This window comes from Alosa alosa, chromosome 8 (assembly GCF_017589495.1).
Source record: "Alosa alosa isolate M-15738 ecotype Scorff River chromosome 8, AALO_Geno_1.1, whole genome shotgun sequence".
Classification (NCBI taxonomy): domain Eukaryota; kingdom Metazoa; phylum Chordata; class Actinopteri; order Clupeiformes; family Clupeidae; genus Alosa; species Alosa alosa.
The window spans coordinates 14,361,370-14,380,026 of NC_063196.1; the positions used below are offsets into that span (position 1 = coordinate 14,361,370).

At 44.4% G+C, this 18,657-nt stretch overlaps 1 protein-coding gene across 6 annotated transcripts in view; it reads left to right on the forward strand.

Moving 5' to 3' along the window:
• Nucleotides 1-848: 848 nt before the first annotated feature.
• Nucleotides 849-18,657, forward strand: part of LOC125299519 (1-phosphatidylinositol 4,5-bisphosphate phosphodiesterase beta-4-like) — a 94,549-nt gene continuing 76,740 nt past the window's right edge. Inside the window, exons 1-3 of one of the 6 annotated variants that reach the window (XM_048250823.1) lie at nucleotides 849-978; nucleotides 1,089-1,416; nucleotides 4,609-4,660. The gene's annotated coding sequence lies outside the window, so the exon portion shown is untranslated. The other 5 variants (XM_048250822.1, XM_048250824.1, XM_048250828.1 and 2 more) reach the window with 5 other exon arrangements.

Sequence of the window (18,657 nt, forward strand, 5' to 3'; positions counted from 1 at the left end):
ATTTGACATATTTTTCACTTATAAGGCTGTGGAACTATTACAGTCTGGGTGAACCCAGACAAACCTGTTAGAAAATTTGACCTGCAGAGCAAATTCAAATTGGCTAACAGGCTTGTCAGGATTTACTGAGGAAGAACTATTATAGGCTAGCCTACTGTACAAACAATAGCGTGGTTAAGCAAATATCTAAAGCTGAAATGCTGTGGGCTAATTTATATGTTTACATTGGGCTACTTACTGGCTGACCACAGTCATGTTACAGGTTTTTGAACAGGTTTGGGATCTCCTAAGATCACATACCAACACCATGACAAAATCGTGTCCACTTAAAAAAATACTTTTACCCCATTTAAATGATAGCCTATGGAAATAAGACTGCATAGAAACAAACTGAGTATGGTCTAAATAAAATGTCACATATACAGTAGTCATTAATTAATTAGGTATAATTTTCAAGATGTGTCATTGCCACCTCATTTTCCTGTGGTGATAGCCATATAGTGCAAACACTGCCACAAGCACCCAGAACAACTTAATTGAATTTATTTATTGTCATTATAGCCTAGCCTGCTGTAGGCTTTCTAAGGCTACAATGAAATTATTGTGCCCCCATAATGAAGTATAGGCTTACATTAAAAATAAACATGATATAAAATTGCCTGTGTGTGTGTGTGTGTGTGTAAATAAGATAATAGGCCTACAATTGCCTGCATACATTGAGTTCCCATCGATCATAATAAAGTAGTCTATAGTTTTAAGAATGCATTTAGCCTAGGCCTAGCCTACTGCAGAGTGCAGAACATCCGTCCTGTGGATGTGATTTCAGTGACACTCCACACACACGCACAGGCAGGCAAACAGAAGGAGAGAGCGTTGTCATGTGATGCTTAGTTCCAATTTAGACTAGGCTACGTTAAATAAATAAAACAAATGTCAAGAGCGACTTTAAACGGAGACGTACGCTATAGAGCTCCTCGCGTAAGTTAAAAGTCCAACACAGGACTGCTGCGCGGCTCAGAGGATATCTAAGGAGGTCACTGTTTGCACACCTAACTATTAGTGCCTGCCATATTGTCTCTCTTCCACAGAACGGCCATTGCCGCGCGAAAGAGCGCTCCAGGAGAAGACCGTCATCGGCCCAAATCACATTCGGCACTTGAGGGGGAAGAGGCAAGGCAGAGGAGGAGGATCTCGATGACTCACGCGTTGACGTTCCTGTCATTCATTTACTGAGGGGGGTTCTTTACCGACCGCAAGCGAGCCGCTATCCACTGGAGGGCCAGTGCTACCCGGGCGCGGGCACGTTAGGAGGGATAAAAACTGAGCCAGTAGCTGGAAGCAAGAGGGGGGAAAATCCCGACCCAGCCTCTGTGAGCATCACTCTCACGTCGGATTTACCCGTGATCACCCATTCGCGTAAGAGCAAACTGTTTATTTTCGGCGTTTTGTGAAATGGTTGGGTGGTAGTAGATCAGTAGATAGCAGGATTGCAGACTGTCCGGACTGGGACTAATTGGGTTTAGAAGTCCCTGTTGGCTGAGGAGAATTGGGCACTGCCGTGGTGTGCATGACAGACGGATAGGCTCGTAATTGTAAAAAAAAGACCTTACCACGAACATCTATGGAACTCCTCCATCCATCCCAGGTTAGATTAAGAGCTTAAATGTGTGCATCTTTAGACATCAATCCTTTGCTCAGTTAATGACAATTCCTATAAAAGCATAAATATTAACGTTAACTGTGAAACACACACTGTAGAGGAAATTTAGCCAGATTGTACCCTGTCTGTTGTTAATCTCTACGCAGAACATGTGTATGGCAGCTAGCTAACGTTGATGGAAACAGTATGGCAGAAATGGCTGTGCCTACAACTATCGTTTTGTGTCCCTGTATTGGTGTTTTTATTTTTTATTTACACTCAATTCGTTCACGAAATACGTGAATGGCTTCGCTTTAAACTGAGAGCTAAGAACCAACCAGGCTAAAACTCTTAACAGGCAGCTAGCAAAGCAAAGCTAGCTAGTTGCTGCTGTTACAGTCAACGTTAGCCATCGCGCAACGTGAGGGAAGTGTTTACATGCTGTGTTCTGTGACATGATTACATAAATATATGAATGAAAAATTTGTTGCTGTTGTGCAAAACCTTGTGATAGTTTAGAGTAGATCTGCCTTTCACTCTTAGACAGCATGCAATATCGTTGGGTCATTTGGTCTGCAACATGGCCAGATGTTGTCGCGTTTACGTTGTATGCAAATTAAAAACGAATGGCTAAACGTTGAGCTGGTGGAAGTTTTGTAGTATTTTTATTTGTCACTCTCTCTCTGTATTTGTTTAGCATAACGTTGATTGCTCAACACATCCGAAAACCATGTTTTGCATCACTCATGCAAGTTAACGTCAGGTGGAATAAAACCCGATGACATTTGTGAATGTTATTGTAAGGATAGAACTATTGCTATCATTTCATAGTGAATATTTTGTTCTCATCACGGAGTAGAAGTGAGCTAAACAGTCAATTGTTGCGCGTTGCAGTTCTGGTGAAAACGCAAAGGATTACTAAAACTGTGGTTGCCCATACAATCGCCCGCCGGTTTGGACAACAGTCGGACAAGCCATCTTCTGTTAATATGATCGTTATTACAAATTAACTGGTAATGTAGCAGGCTACACGCCTTCAAGGTGACAGGTGTCAATGTGTGTGATAGCAAAAGTGGACAAGGTAATTGAAGTGACGAGGGAGAGGTGTAGGCTAAATGACGGGGCTGACAGCACCTGCTCACAGCCACCTGCTCGGGTCGCATGCACGCGCAAATCCTCCTTCATCCTGCTCTAGAACGAGAGCGCGACAGGCAACTATGCGAATGTGAATAAACTATGATTAATGCATGTTATGTGTGTGCCAAATCTCTGCCATGAATTGCACTACCTTCAGTTTGGAGACCATCCAGAATCCCCACCCCCCACCCCGGACCTATGGGATTGTGTATGGACCATACAGATAAGTTCATATGAGTTATGAGCAGCTAGTAAGTTTCTGGTTGCTTTCTGTTATTGCAGATAATGAAGTGGCAAATCCCTCAGTGTGATGGTGTGTTTGCCTTGCAGCTTGGTGAGTGCATTAATAAGAATGACTGGGACAGGGCTGTTTCAGTCCATGCTTTCGAAAACAGACAGAGAGGCAACCCAACCCTGTGCACTTAAAAAAAAAAACTGAGAATTGATAAATAGAGGTGACGTAAGAAGCTTATGAAAACGTATTTCCGTAGGGATTGGGGGTCTAGGCCACTGGGGGCTGCAGCTCACTATTTAATACCAATTTCTGCACAGCACACTCATCAAAGAGAAGGGGATTTCCAGATTATCTGGCATCCTGGCCCTCACGACCTCACACCGAACAAGCAGCTTCTTGAAACATGACAAAGCCTCTATTATCCTCCGCAGAATTTGTCACTTCATACCAGCAGAATATGCTTTGTGTCACGGGGGCGGCAGACCTCTTAAAGAGGAGGAGGAGAGAGTCTACTGAGGAGGGTCACTGAGCTCATTTAACCAGAGCAGCATTTTAACGACATTTTAACAGTGGCTGGAAATGGGGACAGACAGTGTCTGCATGCTGGCTCGTTTGAGACTGAGGCTAGTGGTTCATGTCTGGCGTCCCTTTCGTGGATGCTCGTTTGGCTTGGAAGCCAGCACGCGTGTCATATTATTGTTTGTTTAGAGTTTTGTTTGTGTGAGCAGAGAGGACGAGCATTGATACGAAGCCAGTGGAAGACCACACAGTACACTGACTGGCCAGTGTTTGTGTCTTGTTTTTTTTTTTTGGAGCTGTTGTTATTTTTGTCGTTTTGACAAAATGAATGCACGGATGAGGCTGAACAAGTATCTTGTCTCCAGCACATTGATGTATAATGAATGCCATACTTGGTCCACATCTTCAGACATTGAAGGCAGAGTGGGTGTGTGGAAGTGGGATAGAGGCAGTCTGTCGACTTGATACAAGTGTAACTGTTCTCACAGAGAGACTTCTCATAAACAGGCAGTATCATCACAGTGTTTTGTTATGATAAGAACACAAATATGTTTGTGCGTGTATTTTTTCTTACAGAGATTAAGGCAGAATTGCCTCAGTGAGGATGTGTGTGTGTGTGTGTGTGCGCGTGCGTGTGTGCGCGTGCGTGTGTGTGCGTTCTTACAGCGAGGAAGGCAGTATTGCCTCAGTAAGTGTATGAGTGTTCTTGCAGTGTGTGTGTGTGTGTGTGGTAGAGCCTGTTTCTAGTCTGACAGATGATACAGTAATTTCATGTGGGTTGCCCCTCCGAGGAATCCCTGCCACAAAAAAGTGAAGATAGAGACACAGAGAGATAGATGGTGGGAGGGAGAAGGAGAGATTGTAAGAAAGGAATTAGTGAGAGACGGAAAGAAATAGAGAGAAAAAAAAAGGAGATTACTGGAAATAAGATGTTTAACAGGGAAGGAATTTTGGTCCTATCACAAGACACTTCAACAGTGGTGATGCACCTAACAGTCTTCTCCTTCCTCTCTTTCTCCTGCACCCCCCCCCCACCTTCCTCCTCATCCTCCTCTTCCCTTTCCTGTGCTCTGTGTAGGAGCAAGATGCCGGCTCCCTTCCTGAGGCCCACCTGCTGAACCGGTGAGTGGGTAAGTTTTGCACACATCTCAGAGGATAACTGAATCAGGCCCCGGGTTGTGGTCCTCATCTGGTCTAGGCCAGCAACAGCAGAGTGGGAAGCCAGGTCAGGGCCTGATCAGGGCTCTCCCTCTCTCACACACACACACACACACACACACACACACACACACACACACATGCACAGTTCCCTGGTCACAAGGTTAAAATTAGCATTAACATTAGCATTAACGTTCCACTGCCAAACCATAGCAAAACACAGTAACTACTACTATGTTACTACGACTGTTCCGTGAGATGTCCGCCTAAGCCCTAGGACCTTATGATGGTGTGCTCCTCTGAAAAACCCTGGAGAGCTAAGAGGAACTCTTACCATTGATGTTGGGCAAAATGTTTCATCAGCCTCCCAACATTTTTTTCATCAGCCCAAATTATCAACACATGGAACCAGCTTTCCAAACACATTGCTCAAAACATTGCCCCATATCATCAACATAAGCCTAACCACCTGTCAAGCAATCCTATATGTGACTTTCCACTAACCATAAACCAAGCAAACAAAGCATCAATTTTATACCCATTTATCACCCGGAGAGAAGAAATACTTTTTTCTGATTGGCTGGCGGGGTGGCTTTTAATTCTGAATAACGGGACACCTTTGAAGTAGATCTGGTAAAAAAAAGTTTAATCGCCGTTCCATATCAATGCTTATGAATGGTAACTATAACAACGATAGTAGGATGACGGTTGAGCCTGGAGGCAGGCTTTGCAACAATGGAATCAACTGTAAACAAGCTACTGTCCATGCTATCGCTGTTATAGGGCCAACGAAAGTTGTACAACAAGCTGAACTAGTGAGCTTCTTTTTAAACGGAGCCGTGTGTTTCCTTTGCTTTACAGTGGCAACCGGGTGATAAGCGGGATAACGGCCTTCAAGGTGTGTCCTCGGCGGCCGTTATCCCTTACTTGACAGTGGCCCACTGGTTAGCACTCTGGACTTGTAACCGGAGGGTTGCCGGTTCGAGCCCCGACCAGCGGCTGAAGTGCCCTTGAGCAAGGCACCTAACCCCTCACTGCTCCCCGAGCGCCGCCGTTGTAGCAGGCAGCTCACTGCGCCGGGATTAGTGTGTGCTTCACCTCACTGCAGCATTTGTGTTGCATGTTATTATCTTATTCTGTTTTACCTTTTTCTTGTTTGCCAAGGAGGTGTGGAAAGTAGCCGGGGGAACAGAACAACGGCTTTTCTTTTTCAAAAACAAACAACTAGTGGTGTGTCTGTGTGTGTGTGCGTGGGTGTGTGTATGTGTGTGTGTATGTGTGTGTGTGTGTGTGTGCGTATGTATGTGTGTGTGTGTGTGTGCGTGTGTCTGTGTGTCTGTGTGTCTGTGTGTGTGTGTGTGTGTGTGTGTGTGTGTGTGTGCATGCTGCTAGGTGTTTACACAGTATACTGCACTAGTTGCTAACACAGCACACAACGTTCTGCTGCTTATTTCATTTACTCCTCTCCTCTCCACTTTTCCCATCTTCTCTCCTCTTCTCTCTTCCTCTCTTCTCTCCTCTTCTCTTCTCTTCTCTTCTCTTCTCTTCTCTTCTCTTCTCTTCTTAATTAACTGTGTTATGATTGAATCCCTTATTGAGGAGTTTGCAGTGGAAGTAAATACTACTAGTATTTTAAGACCCCTCTTGTGGTAATGGTCTGCCCTTATATGGCAAAGCTTGAGCATCCTAACGCTCTAACGAGAGTCACTTACAGGCTCAGTTTACTTATTGTGGATTGCAATTGAGTTGGCATCTGACTGCACAGGACTGTCACAATTATTCCCACCAGATTGGGTCCCAGCTCATTCCAGTGTCATTGTAGAATACAGTAGTGGCCACGTTGCAGGGCATATGTAAACATATCAACTAGGTTAGTCAAAGTCAAAGTTTATTACTAACTTTATTATCCCGAAGAGGGGAAATTCAGGTGGCCAAGGCACAGAGACACACACATACACAGTATGCTGAAATACTGGCTAAAAATACGGGCTAAAAATGTATCTGTATCTTTAGAGTAATATCACAGGATAGCTGTGGATATCTTATCATGGGTAGGAAGGAATTCTTGGGTGATGTGATCTGACACTGTATGGTAGAATAATTGGCCTTAGCCCATGGTTGTCCTCCAGGGTGATGCCCACACAGACCGGCCACAATCCAAGCTTTGTCTGGTCCAACACTAACACCTGTGCGCTGTAGTCTGAGTTCCTCCATTTTAGAAAGACTGGACTCCAGTCACCCCTCTCTCTCTCTGATCTGTGAAGACCTGGACTGTCTCTGGGTAGAGTCTGAGCTAGTCTATTGTATGGCAGATTTTTTATTTCACATTGATTTATGTATCTGCTGAAAAGCATTAGCAGGGAGCATTGTGTTACAGTAACGCAGTTCTGAAACCCTGGAGCGGGACCCCCATCTGTGCCATGGTCACGTCCTCTGTTGGTAGAATACATTGTACCAGGCTGTGTTTGATCAAGTACATGCTTTAGTAAATGAGGACCCAAGTATGTCACTCTGAACCGGTCTGCCTGACATTCAATTACTTCTTTATGGTATTTTATTCATGTATACATTTGCTTTTCAGCCTGGCTGTTGGCTTGTAGTTGAATAAATACATCCTTTAAAGCACCTAAAGTGCTCCATGAATAAAGATTATGATATCGATTTTCATCTGTAGACTCCTGAGGGGGCATGTCTGAGGTGAGGTGAGGTGAGACAATTCAGTTTCACAGTGAAATGCCTGTGAGAGAATGGCATTTAGGATATATCCAGTCATTTGATAACTCTGGGCAATGATCACACACTGTAAACCGAGAACTGCCCACTTACTAGTTGTGGGGAGCTACAGAGAAATAGCCTAATTGGCCTCCCAGAGAGACAAACGTGTTCTTGAAGTTTGTGCAGCACTAATGAATCTATTACTACTGTTTCTCGTGTGTACGGTAGCCTTTAAAGGCAAGTTACAGTTCAGGCGTTGCTGTGTTGCAAGTGTTGCTCGACAAAATATGATGTACAAGAGTTAAAATGTGTGTCTGCTAGGGCGTTGGCTATAAATTGACCTTGAGATGGACTATCTGATGTCCGAAGTTTAGTCCAGCCCTTTAACCACGGGCATTTAGACTCTCTTGGGCCTCTAATTTGTATAATGCACAATCCTGTCAGGCAAATACTGAACTGTAAAGTGTTGCAGCACTGAAGCTAACTAACTGAATTCAGCTGATGTTCGAAGTTTCGTCCAACCGTTTAACCACGACCATTTAGACTCTCTTGGTCCTCTAATTTGTATAGTGCACAATCCTGTCAGGCAAATACTGTATTGTTAAGTGTTGCAGCACTGAAGCTAATTGAATTACTAGGAAAAATCATATTGCTAATTTAATACTACGCCTATAATCCTACAAGCAATCATGGGTGGGTCAGCGGAATAATTGGGTGTGTCAACGCACAAACAAGGAAGTTCTCTGTGTAGACGACCAACTAGCATTTAAAGTAAACTTCCGTCATATTCCTCTAGCCTAGACTTGTTCATGGGGCGCATTGTGGTGTCAGATTAGAGCCCCTGTTTTCTGATTCTGCATACAGCTTTTGTTTCCCTTAATGACACTTCACAGAAGCTTTTCAAAGGGACCCACACCAGTCGACAGATAGGCAGATACACTTTAACCCTTAGAACCCTAAGCTGTTTTTAGGGCATTTTCACTACCTTTATTCATAAGGATTTATTCTGATCATTGTAAGTGCCACACACACATATTATATATATTGGTATCATTGCATGTATTGGTACTAGCATTGATTTTATTTAGATTTTTAAAGAATTAAAATATAAAAATCATATTATAAAAATTCTTATATTTTGACCTGTATCTCACCACAGCAAGCTCATAGCTCTATATGCATTTCATGTGTGTGTAGGGCAGACTGTCCTGAAACGGGCAATATAACTGCCATGTTGGAGGGATACTCTAGGGCTGAGCAATTTACAGAAATATGTGGTGTGTGATTTACGGAAATAAATGACATTTTTTATTTAGCGATGAAAAATGACCTTTCTGCGCTCCATATCTGTGACACGAACTGATCTGACCTGACTTGACCCAAGTTTGCCTGTTAGCATGTGTGACTATGGTGTATGCACTCATGATGATTGTGAGAAACACACGATAGCGTTGGATTATAAACATGCTTTGCCACAAAAACGTGGGGTAAGTCCAGCAAAATGAAGTTATTATTTTGCTGTCACTTCGTCTGTTTTATAACCCAGAAGGATGTATTTGGTATCAAATGATAGCTCTGTGTCTCCTCTTTCATCTAACATACGTGGCATATATATCTGATCACGGGTCCGCGAGTAATTCAAACGAGAGTAATGGGTGTGCAGCGTTGGTTTGTGTATATGACGTTAATATTTTGCAGTCACTTTGTCTGTTTTTATCAGCCAGAAAGATCGATCCATGGTACCAATGGATAGCCCTGTTTCTCCTCTTTCATCTGATATGCTTGCCATATCTATGCGGGTTCGCGAGTAATTCAAACGAATATAGTTTACAGTATAGACTGTAAATATGATGCAATTTGATTTAATTTCATGATTTTTTTTAAATTTTCATACTTGATCGTACAGACAAGTGCGTAGTCTCTTTGGAAAGCCCCACTTCTTCTCTGTCATGCAATAAAGGTTTTATCTCGTTGCGATGAACAGTCGCAGAGCAATGTAACAGAGAAGAAAGGGTGTGTTTTTTGACGCACTTTGCGTCAATCGGGTTCTAAGGGTTAATCAGTGTGTGGGCTCCCTGGGTGTCAAACCCGTGGTGTGGTCAACACTTTAATCTACCAACAGAGGGAAAAAAGAGCACTTTGTAGGAGTCACTGTCACAATAAAATATAACAGGTATGTGTTTGCAATGTGATCGTTAAAGGTGTGTGTTATTTTTGCTTGGGGGGTGCGAGACATGCTGGTTTACAGTGTTGTAGTTAGAATAGTGTGTTATCTTTGCCCAGGCTGTCGGCGCACCATGCTGAGGAGCTGCTGCTGCTGCGTCAGAGAGCCGTCATCCTGGGCGCCGTTAACAGATCTATTTCCTCCCTCCCCCTTGCGTGTGACGAAGCAGTCACGGGTAGCACCTGACAGCAGGAGCGAGTGCCAGCCAGACGAAAAAACTCACACTCACCTCTCTCTCTCTCTCTCTGCCTCTGTCTCTGTCCCTCTCGCTCTGTCTTTCTCTCTCTCTCTCTCTTTCTCTCTCTGTTTCTTTCTTTTGCTGATGATTTCCTTAATTATAGGTCCTGAACTGTCAGGGTAACGCGGCAGAAGGAACAATGTTCCTGGACTACGTAGCCGCACCTGTGTGTGTGTGTGTCTGTCTAAAAATACTGAAGTACTCCGAAAAAGCCATTATCTGCGCTCTCTAATTCCCCCGCCCCACCCCACCCCTTCGGAAACTCTTTTCAATGATCACACTGGTGCTCCCCGTGCCTGAAACCACAGCTGGGAACGCTACATGTGAACGCAATTTGCACTTCCAATTAAACTGTCGACCTCTGTTCCAGAATGCAGAATGTGACTTTTTAACATCTTCCTATTAATATCCCTTCCCGTTATGAAACTTTCTTCGGGAAGGGAGCAGGAGGGAAGACCAAAATAAGCCCAGGACTTTTCGACAGCAACCCGACGCCAAAGCCTCCTCTGTCTTCGTCCTCCTTGTTTTTAATCCCCCTCCTCCTCCTCTTCCTCCTCCTCTTCTCCCTCGCTCTCATCCCCTTCTCGTCCTTCTGTCTGCCTCCTGTGCTAACCTGGTGGTGACCCCTCTACATCCCCCTCCCACAGTGTTTATGATTATGAACATGGCGGACATGTTGGGTGCAGGTGGATGCTGGCTTCCCCTTGGTCTGAAAGACTGAAAGTCAGTCGGCCAAACATCACTGGACCAGCTCCTGTTTCAGTTCATAATCTTCCGTTTGCTCCTCCTCACCTCACTAAATGCTTCTCTCTGCCTAGATCAGATGACTAGATAGCACTGTCAGAACAGCTTATTGGTGTGCTGGATCTGATATGGGCTAACAGGTTGGGTTGGCTGAGGAGAACTGCTGGATGGAAATATTTCTGGAGCGTAAGGTTTGTGGTGCGCCTGAATAACCTACCTGATACCATCCTGATATTGGCCCAATCTGGGCGTATGTATCCCCTCCAGAGTGAGCCCGTCTCAGTGGTGGTAAATAATGACGCAGTCCACACAGTGTGTGTGTGTGTGTTAGAGCACCTGTCATGCCTGTGGCACATGCAGTGTTAAGGACCCCAGAGTCTCTGTTTACCGAGGACATGTAAAGCAGCGGTTTGCAACAGCCGCAAACCACTAGCAGCATTGATCGGCTGCATTTGTTTATAATTGTTGATGGTGTGTGTGTGTGTGTGTGTGTGTGTGTGGCAAGTTCCAATTCCATTAACAGTATCACCTATGGAAGGCCAAATCAAATGTCCATTAAGGTAATGAGTGCATGGACCCCTCTCTGTGTAAACCTGGGACCTGTTAATCCCCTCCACCTGAACCTAGTGCAGGTGAGCATGTCTCAAAACAGTTTCACTGGATTACCTAGAGGTCTGTGCTGGGCTAAAATCCAAAATGGCTGTCACTCCATATACACTTGACTGTCCATGTACAGTAGAACCATATAAGTATAAGTGAGTATATATAGTCTTTTGATCCCATGAGGGAAATTTGGTCTCTGCATTTATCCCAATCTATGAATTAGTGAAACACACTCAGTATACAGTGAACATACAGTGAGGTGAAGCACACACTAATACCGACGCAGTGAGCTCAAGGGCACTTCAGCCGTTCCTACTGGTCAGGGCTCGAACCGGCATCCCTCCGGTTACAAGTCCGAAGCGCTAACCAGTAGGCCACGGCTGCCCCAATATGTGGCTGTGTTGGAGCCCTGTGCCCCCTCTCATTCAGATCAGATGGTCAGAGTGAGAGCGTTGACCACCTCTGAGGAACAACAAGCAGGCTGCCAGCGTAGCTGCTGTTCCGCTCGCTCAGTAGGCCAGTAGGGACCTCTAGCATTCAGGTGGATACACAACTACATACACATACACACACAGACACACACACACACACACACACACACACACACACACAGAGTGATACTGACTGCTATACAATTACAGAGCTTGGATGGATGGTAAGACACACACACACACGCATACACAGTGATAGAGTACGACAACAACAATTACAGAATGAGTGTGTGGGATGCTGTTTACATAACTGAAGTGAGCCATCAACAAAAAAGGTCCCCATTTCATACACACAGTTTTCATACACATGGTCAACAAGCACACTCATACTCTCTCTCTCTCTCACACACACACACACACACACACACACACACACACACACACACACAAAAAACACAAATCATTTATGTTATTGTCTTTGTGAAGAGGAATAGGATGTGCCTGTGGTGTGTGGAAAGTGTGGAAAGGTGGCTGTTGGTTTAAGCAGAGTTGTGTGTGTGTGTGTGTGTGTGTGTGTGTGCGTGGAGGTGATTGTGCACCCTCAGGTCCCTGCCTACTAATGGAGTTAGCTAATTAGACTACGGGGGGAGGGGGGGTGGCCTGGGGAGTGGAGAGGAGGAAAGGATGAGAGGACAGGGAGCAGAAGAAGATAGGGTTGGAGCAGAGGAATGGCGTGATGAGGACAGGAGAGAGAAGGAGAGGAAAGGATAAATGAGGAGAGTGGGTGAGGAAAGGAGAGGAGAGGAGAGGGATGGAGTGTTGAGGATAGGGGAGAAGAGAAGAAGGAGTGACTAGAGGAGAGGGAGCAGAACAAGAGAGAGGAGAGGAGGAAATGATAGAAGTGATAGATTAGTCCAGTGGAGGAGTGGGGAGAAGAGGATAGAAAAGAGGAGGAGGAGGAGGAGTGTGTGTGTGTGTGTGTGTTTGGGGGTGTAATCAAACTGAAAGAGGAGCATTGCTTTGATAATCTACACATCTTGTAGTCTGCACAGCCATTCAAGCAAAGCTCATCTGATGTGAATTCAACTGAATTGGAGACCGGGATGAGAGGAGAAGAGGAGAGGAAACGATAGAAGAGAGAGAGGGATGATCAGAGGAGAAGAGAGGAAAGGATAGAAGAGTGATGACAGGTGGAAAGGAGAGGAAATTATAGAAGAGAGAGTGATGATAGGGGAGGAATAGATTAGGATAGGTGGAGTGGGGTGAAGAGGATAGAGTGATTGATGGGAAGGAGAGAAACAAATGAGGGGATGACAGGAGGGGGATAGGGAAGAGAGGTGAAGATGACAGATGGAGAGGGGAGAGAATGAGAAGTGGAGAGGATAGAGAGAGAGGTGAGAGAATAGAGAGAGAGAGGTGGAGAAGAGAGAGAGGTGGAAAGGATAGAGAGTAGTGGAGAGGGGAGAGAGAGAGAGGTGGAGAGGATAGAGAGAGAGGTGAGAGAATAGAGAGAGAGGGGAGAGAATAGAGAGAGAGGTGGAGAAGAGAGAGAGGTGGAAAGGATAGAGAGAAGTGGAGACGGGAGAAGGAGAGAGAGAGGTGGAGAGGATAGAGAGAGAGGTGGAGAGGCTGGTACTTTTATCCAAAGCCACTTACAATTGAGAAATTACATTTACACCTTACAATAACAATAAATATTACATTTACACTACCAGAGATATGTGTGTCTTTGTGTTTTGGGATTTGATTGTATTTTATGTGTTACTTGCGGTTTGTTGTGCATACTCTGTAGTGCATACTTTGGCACTACAGAGGTACCGGTACTGATCACTGTAATATATTTGATCTCTGGCCTTCACTGTGTAAAGAAAAATGGTTGACTCAGCATTCAGGTAGCACACATTCATACAGTACATTTATTTGATGTAGGCATGACGCAAGTGACAGTTTAATAATCCTGACAACTCTGATACGTAGGTGTGTACACATTTTGCCTAATGGATGTTCTAAAGAACCAAGCCATGGTGTTGCTCTTCACTGTAGTGCTCCCCACAAAACACACACACACACACACACACACACACACACACACACACACACACACACACACACACACACACACACACACACACACACACACACACACACACACACACACACACACACACACACACACACACACAGAGACACATGCACACACACAGACACCTTCTTGTTCTCTGTCTCTTTCTGACCTTCATTCCTTGTTCATCTCTATCTTGTCATCTATCTCTTTTGTTTGTGTCTCTTCATTTCTCTGTTTCCTTTTCTCTCTTGCTCTCTCTCTTCTTTTGGGTGGATCTTCTTTGTGTTTCCTGTGAACGTGCGTGAATACACATGCATGTGTATGTCACTTGCATGTGTGTGTGTGTGTGAGTGTGTGTTTTGTGTGTGTATGCTGATGTGTGTGTGTTTGTGTGTCACTCGAGCTCACATGTTAGTATGTTTTGTGTGCATGTTTGTATGCTGGTGTGTGTGGTTTTGCATTGGCAAAAAGATGCAGTTCCTGCTGGAATGATTGGCAGCCGTCGGATTCTTGTACCTGTGACTGTCACACACTGTGTGTGTGTGTGTTTTGCACTTCAGATCCTCGTTTTCTCAATAGCTTTTGAATGCAGACTGAGGCTTTTTGTGTGTTGCTAGTCAGAGTTCAGGGACTCCCTAGACTCACACCGAGGGTGTTGAACGCTTTGTATGAGTACACAAGCCTCAGGGACTCTTTCCTCAAGGAGCTTTGTCAACGAGCTACTGTCCCTGGGACCTTGTATTGGACATTGTGTAAGATTACACCTGGCATTTGATTTGATGTCATTTGAGAGCTGAGAGTGGGTGCTAGCAGAAGGATTTATCTACAAACCTTTCTGCTTCTGGCATATTCCTTGTGTTATCTTTCTTATCCTATCTTTTGTTATCTTTCTAATATATTTCTTCAGTTATATTCCGTTATCTTCTTTTTTTTCCCTTTGGTATTGGATTGTACTCTCTCTGGTATATTCTTTCCTCCTGACTGTTGGTTGTCTACTCGTGTTATTTGCTGACTCTTTGTAACTATTTGTAACTTCATTTCTCTCCTAAGTGAGCACGAGTTCTTCTATATTTGTAAGACCAGTTACATGCGCCACTATAATATCACATTTATTTAAGTGGATTAGTGAAACCACAGAAGTCTAGTCAGGTGATGGTGCACTGTTTTCAGTCAGTCAGTATTTAGCTGGTAGTCGTTTGATCTTATTTGAGCTAGTGTTTTGATGTTCTAGTGTCAGGCCATGGAACGGTGAATTGGAAAGAGAAGAGCTGTTGTTAATATCTATTATGAGCTAAGTTTAGCTATCTGTAAATTAATATGTTTCTTTTGTCAGTAGTTTTGCCAATATTCTATTTAGTGTAGATTTCATGTTCTGGACAATTATAGTAAAATAAGCTACTGTTTTAGGCTGTGTCTGGTGTTTGACAAAAAGAGGCCCAGTGGTCGAATTTTACTACCCTTTAAATGACCACAACAGAGTGTTTTGCATATTAAGTGCTTTAACAAGCAAAACAAATCCTGGTTCCAAAGTGTCCTTTTTGCTTTGTTAGTCTGCAATAACAGCTGAGAGTTATCTGCCCGAGTTTGCTCCTATGATAGACTAATTAATTGCAATGAGGCACTTGTATTGATTCTGGAATGTGGAATGTTCTACTTAGAATTTAGAACTCTTTAGTTAAGAGTTGTTCTTCAGCCACATCATTACTTTTTCTACATCTGAATGGAACCTCTGAATGGAGCAAACGAGGAACTCTAGTTCTAGAAGTACTGAGTAGAACCAGAGCCGTACTGTGTAGAATTTAGCTAGTGCAGGAACATTTTAGATCATTAAGGTTGTTGGCCTGTTTGTTTTGGAAATGCGCAATGCATCAATGGATCATTTGGGGATCTGGTCAGGCTGGAATGCGGCATACTTAAGTTGATGGATTAAAGCTAGTTTAATTGAAATCATATTTAGACCCCTTTAATCATACAGTAAGCATTTCCATTCAAATTGAAATACATTGTTTGTGAAGTATGAAGCTAGGGGCCGGATACTCACAGCCCCATTCTGGATATGGACCTGGTATGCCACAGCTGTATCAAGTACTCCCGGCACTCCATTCTCTCTAGGATGAAGGATTCATGGTGCAATTATACTGTATATCTCCAATAAAAGTTTTATTATTTGTGAAATATTCAGGCGGTTTTCTGTTTTGAATCCTGAGCTAATAGGAGGTAGAACTGTACCAGCTCTCTTTGGGCTTCTGACCGCACGCTGTATGGCTCTGGTACGTGCAGGGCAGTGGTGGGATGATGAAAGCAGATCTGTGGGCTTCTCTCTGGTCTGCTGTCTGTGTCTTGTTCGTGTCGTTTCCTTTGATACCTCACAGCTCTTTCATGTTTGGTCAGCGCAGGTGTGTGTCCAGTTTGAGGTTTTCACTCGTGCTGCAGTCTGCCAGCTCCGCTCTGATGCTCAGGCTGATTCGCAGTGTCACACAGTGTAGCTTTGCTGATTTTGGAACAGAACAGAACCATATTAGGTCCAAATCAGGACCAGATCAGAACTAGATTAGATTTCAGATCAAGGCCAGATTAGATAGAGATCAGGGCCAGATTTGTCCTGGCCAGGTGCTCTGTGAAACATTAGAACTGTGACCTCTGAAAAACTCTCATACTATGCTGCTTTATGAGGTTCATTGATCCTTGTGAACCCTACATGTCTGGTTGATGTGTTGAGGGAATCCTAATTTACAGAAGGCCTTACTGACAAAACACTCAGCACTCCAATAGCTCTGCTCACTCTGAAACAGTGCTGCTGATCCAGATGACGTCCCAGGCCGAGTCGATCAGTTGCCCACCAGAACAGTGTTGTCTCCCAGCTGTTAACACTTGTGACACATTCCTACAGTACGTCATGATATAAATAAATATATGATATAAATAAAATGAATTTCAATTCATTTTGGGCTTGATCTGAGCCTGATCCAATCTGAACCCCTTGCCCTCTGGATCCTAGGAACAGAGCTATCTGTCACCTTTCCTGCTGCTGCTGTTGTGTCATGAGGCTTTGCCTCTGCCTCCATTAGAGCTGGCCGCTAGGTAAATACTGCTAAGGTGATTATTCCCTGGCCCTCCTGCTGGGAACACATTTCTAATGGATTGTCACCTAGAGGATTATCTAGCCCAACGAATATCCACAAGTCCTCCTCATCCACAGAACACACAGCACAGAGGCGCCCCACAGATGATGACATTTTTCCATCTGAAATTCAGTACCCTGGATGCGCGGTTTTGCCTTCCATCCCTGCCACTAAGGTTGTGTGTAGTGTGTGACGCATGTGTACGTACCTGTAGGACCATTAACGTTTGAGCATGCCCCTGTTAGGAGCCATGTGTACTCACTCTCTCTTTGTTTTCCTCTCTGTGTTTCTCTCTCTCTCTCTCTCTCTCTCTCTCACACACACACACACACACACACACACACACACACACACACAAGCAATCAGATAAATGCAACTGCATACACACACACACACACACACACACACACACACACACACACACACACACACACACACACACACACACACACACACACACACACACACAAATCCATACACAAACACATACATGCTCTGACATAAAAACATAAACACATACTACATGCATGGTGAAGTACATGGCACAGACTCTTACATACAGTAAAATAAACAGACCAGCATCCCTTCCGTTGTGTCTCAGCTGTGCAATACAGTGCCTCTGAGCAGTGCGATTCCCCCTATTCCTGTCCCGGTTATAATTTACTCCCTGTCAAAACACTGCACTCTGCCCTATTATGGTGAACCAAATTGTGTTCAAAAAAAGGAAAGTTAAGGGTCTCCCTGGCAGCACTTGACCCAACACACAGCATTCCATTTTGGCCAGAGGAGAGGCGCTGCTCCCGGGCCGGCACTCAAGACTGAAGTCATGGCATAGGGGTCAACGAGCAGCCAAGAAGCCCACTTCGGCTACACAATCCCACGCCCACGACTTGGATATAGGCTCTGGACAGAGACAGGCCAGTGTACCTAAGGCATGCAAGGCCTGGAGGGGTCAGGCTGTAATTATCTTGTTTCAGTCTTTTATCACTACTTCAAATATTCAAACATCACGAAAGGCCGCTTATCCTCAGCATATGGATTTGTTACGGTTTGGGTGTCCTTCACAGGATCATGTGACTGTACGCGCTGGGACTTAAATCATTTCTTTATTATTCATTCATGCATTTAGCTGATGCTCTTATCCGGAGTGACTTACAGATACCAATTGCAGGGGCAGTCCCACGGACGCAACTCTGCATTAAGTGCGTCGCTCAGGGGGCCCCATGGCCGCAGCCAAAAGTCCAAACCATGACTTCCTGTCTCCCCGCTTGGAAGCTGAGTTCAGTTTGGGTGGATGGGTTTTCTAATGGTTTGTAGTTCCTCTGTCTGATCATGTAAGGATGAGGAGGCAACACAGTTCTGGTGGTTTGGAGTTCCACTGTGGGGGTCCTTGTGAAGATGTGGATGAAATAGTTTCTGATATGGTAGGAAAATCATGGGGTCGGCTGGATCAGCCCAACTGAAAGCTTGCCAGAGCATTATTTTAATCTGTTCCAGAGACACGTTCTCACGTGTGAGGAACTGGAAGGTTCAGCAGAGTGGTTCTCAAATAATCTTTTTAACCTTAGGTGGGTCCTATATGTGACAGATAAGGGCTGAGTCTTCATCAGATCAGGGCCTTATCCAAACCATTTCATGGCAATACCTTAGCCTTATATCAGCCATACCCTAGCCATATAACAGCCATACCTTAGTCATATCATAGCCATACCCTAGACATATAACAGGCCATGCTTTAACCACATTGCAACCATACCTTAACCTTAGCCATACAATAGCCGTACATCAGTCATATTACTGTATACTTGTGCCATAGCACGCCCATAT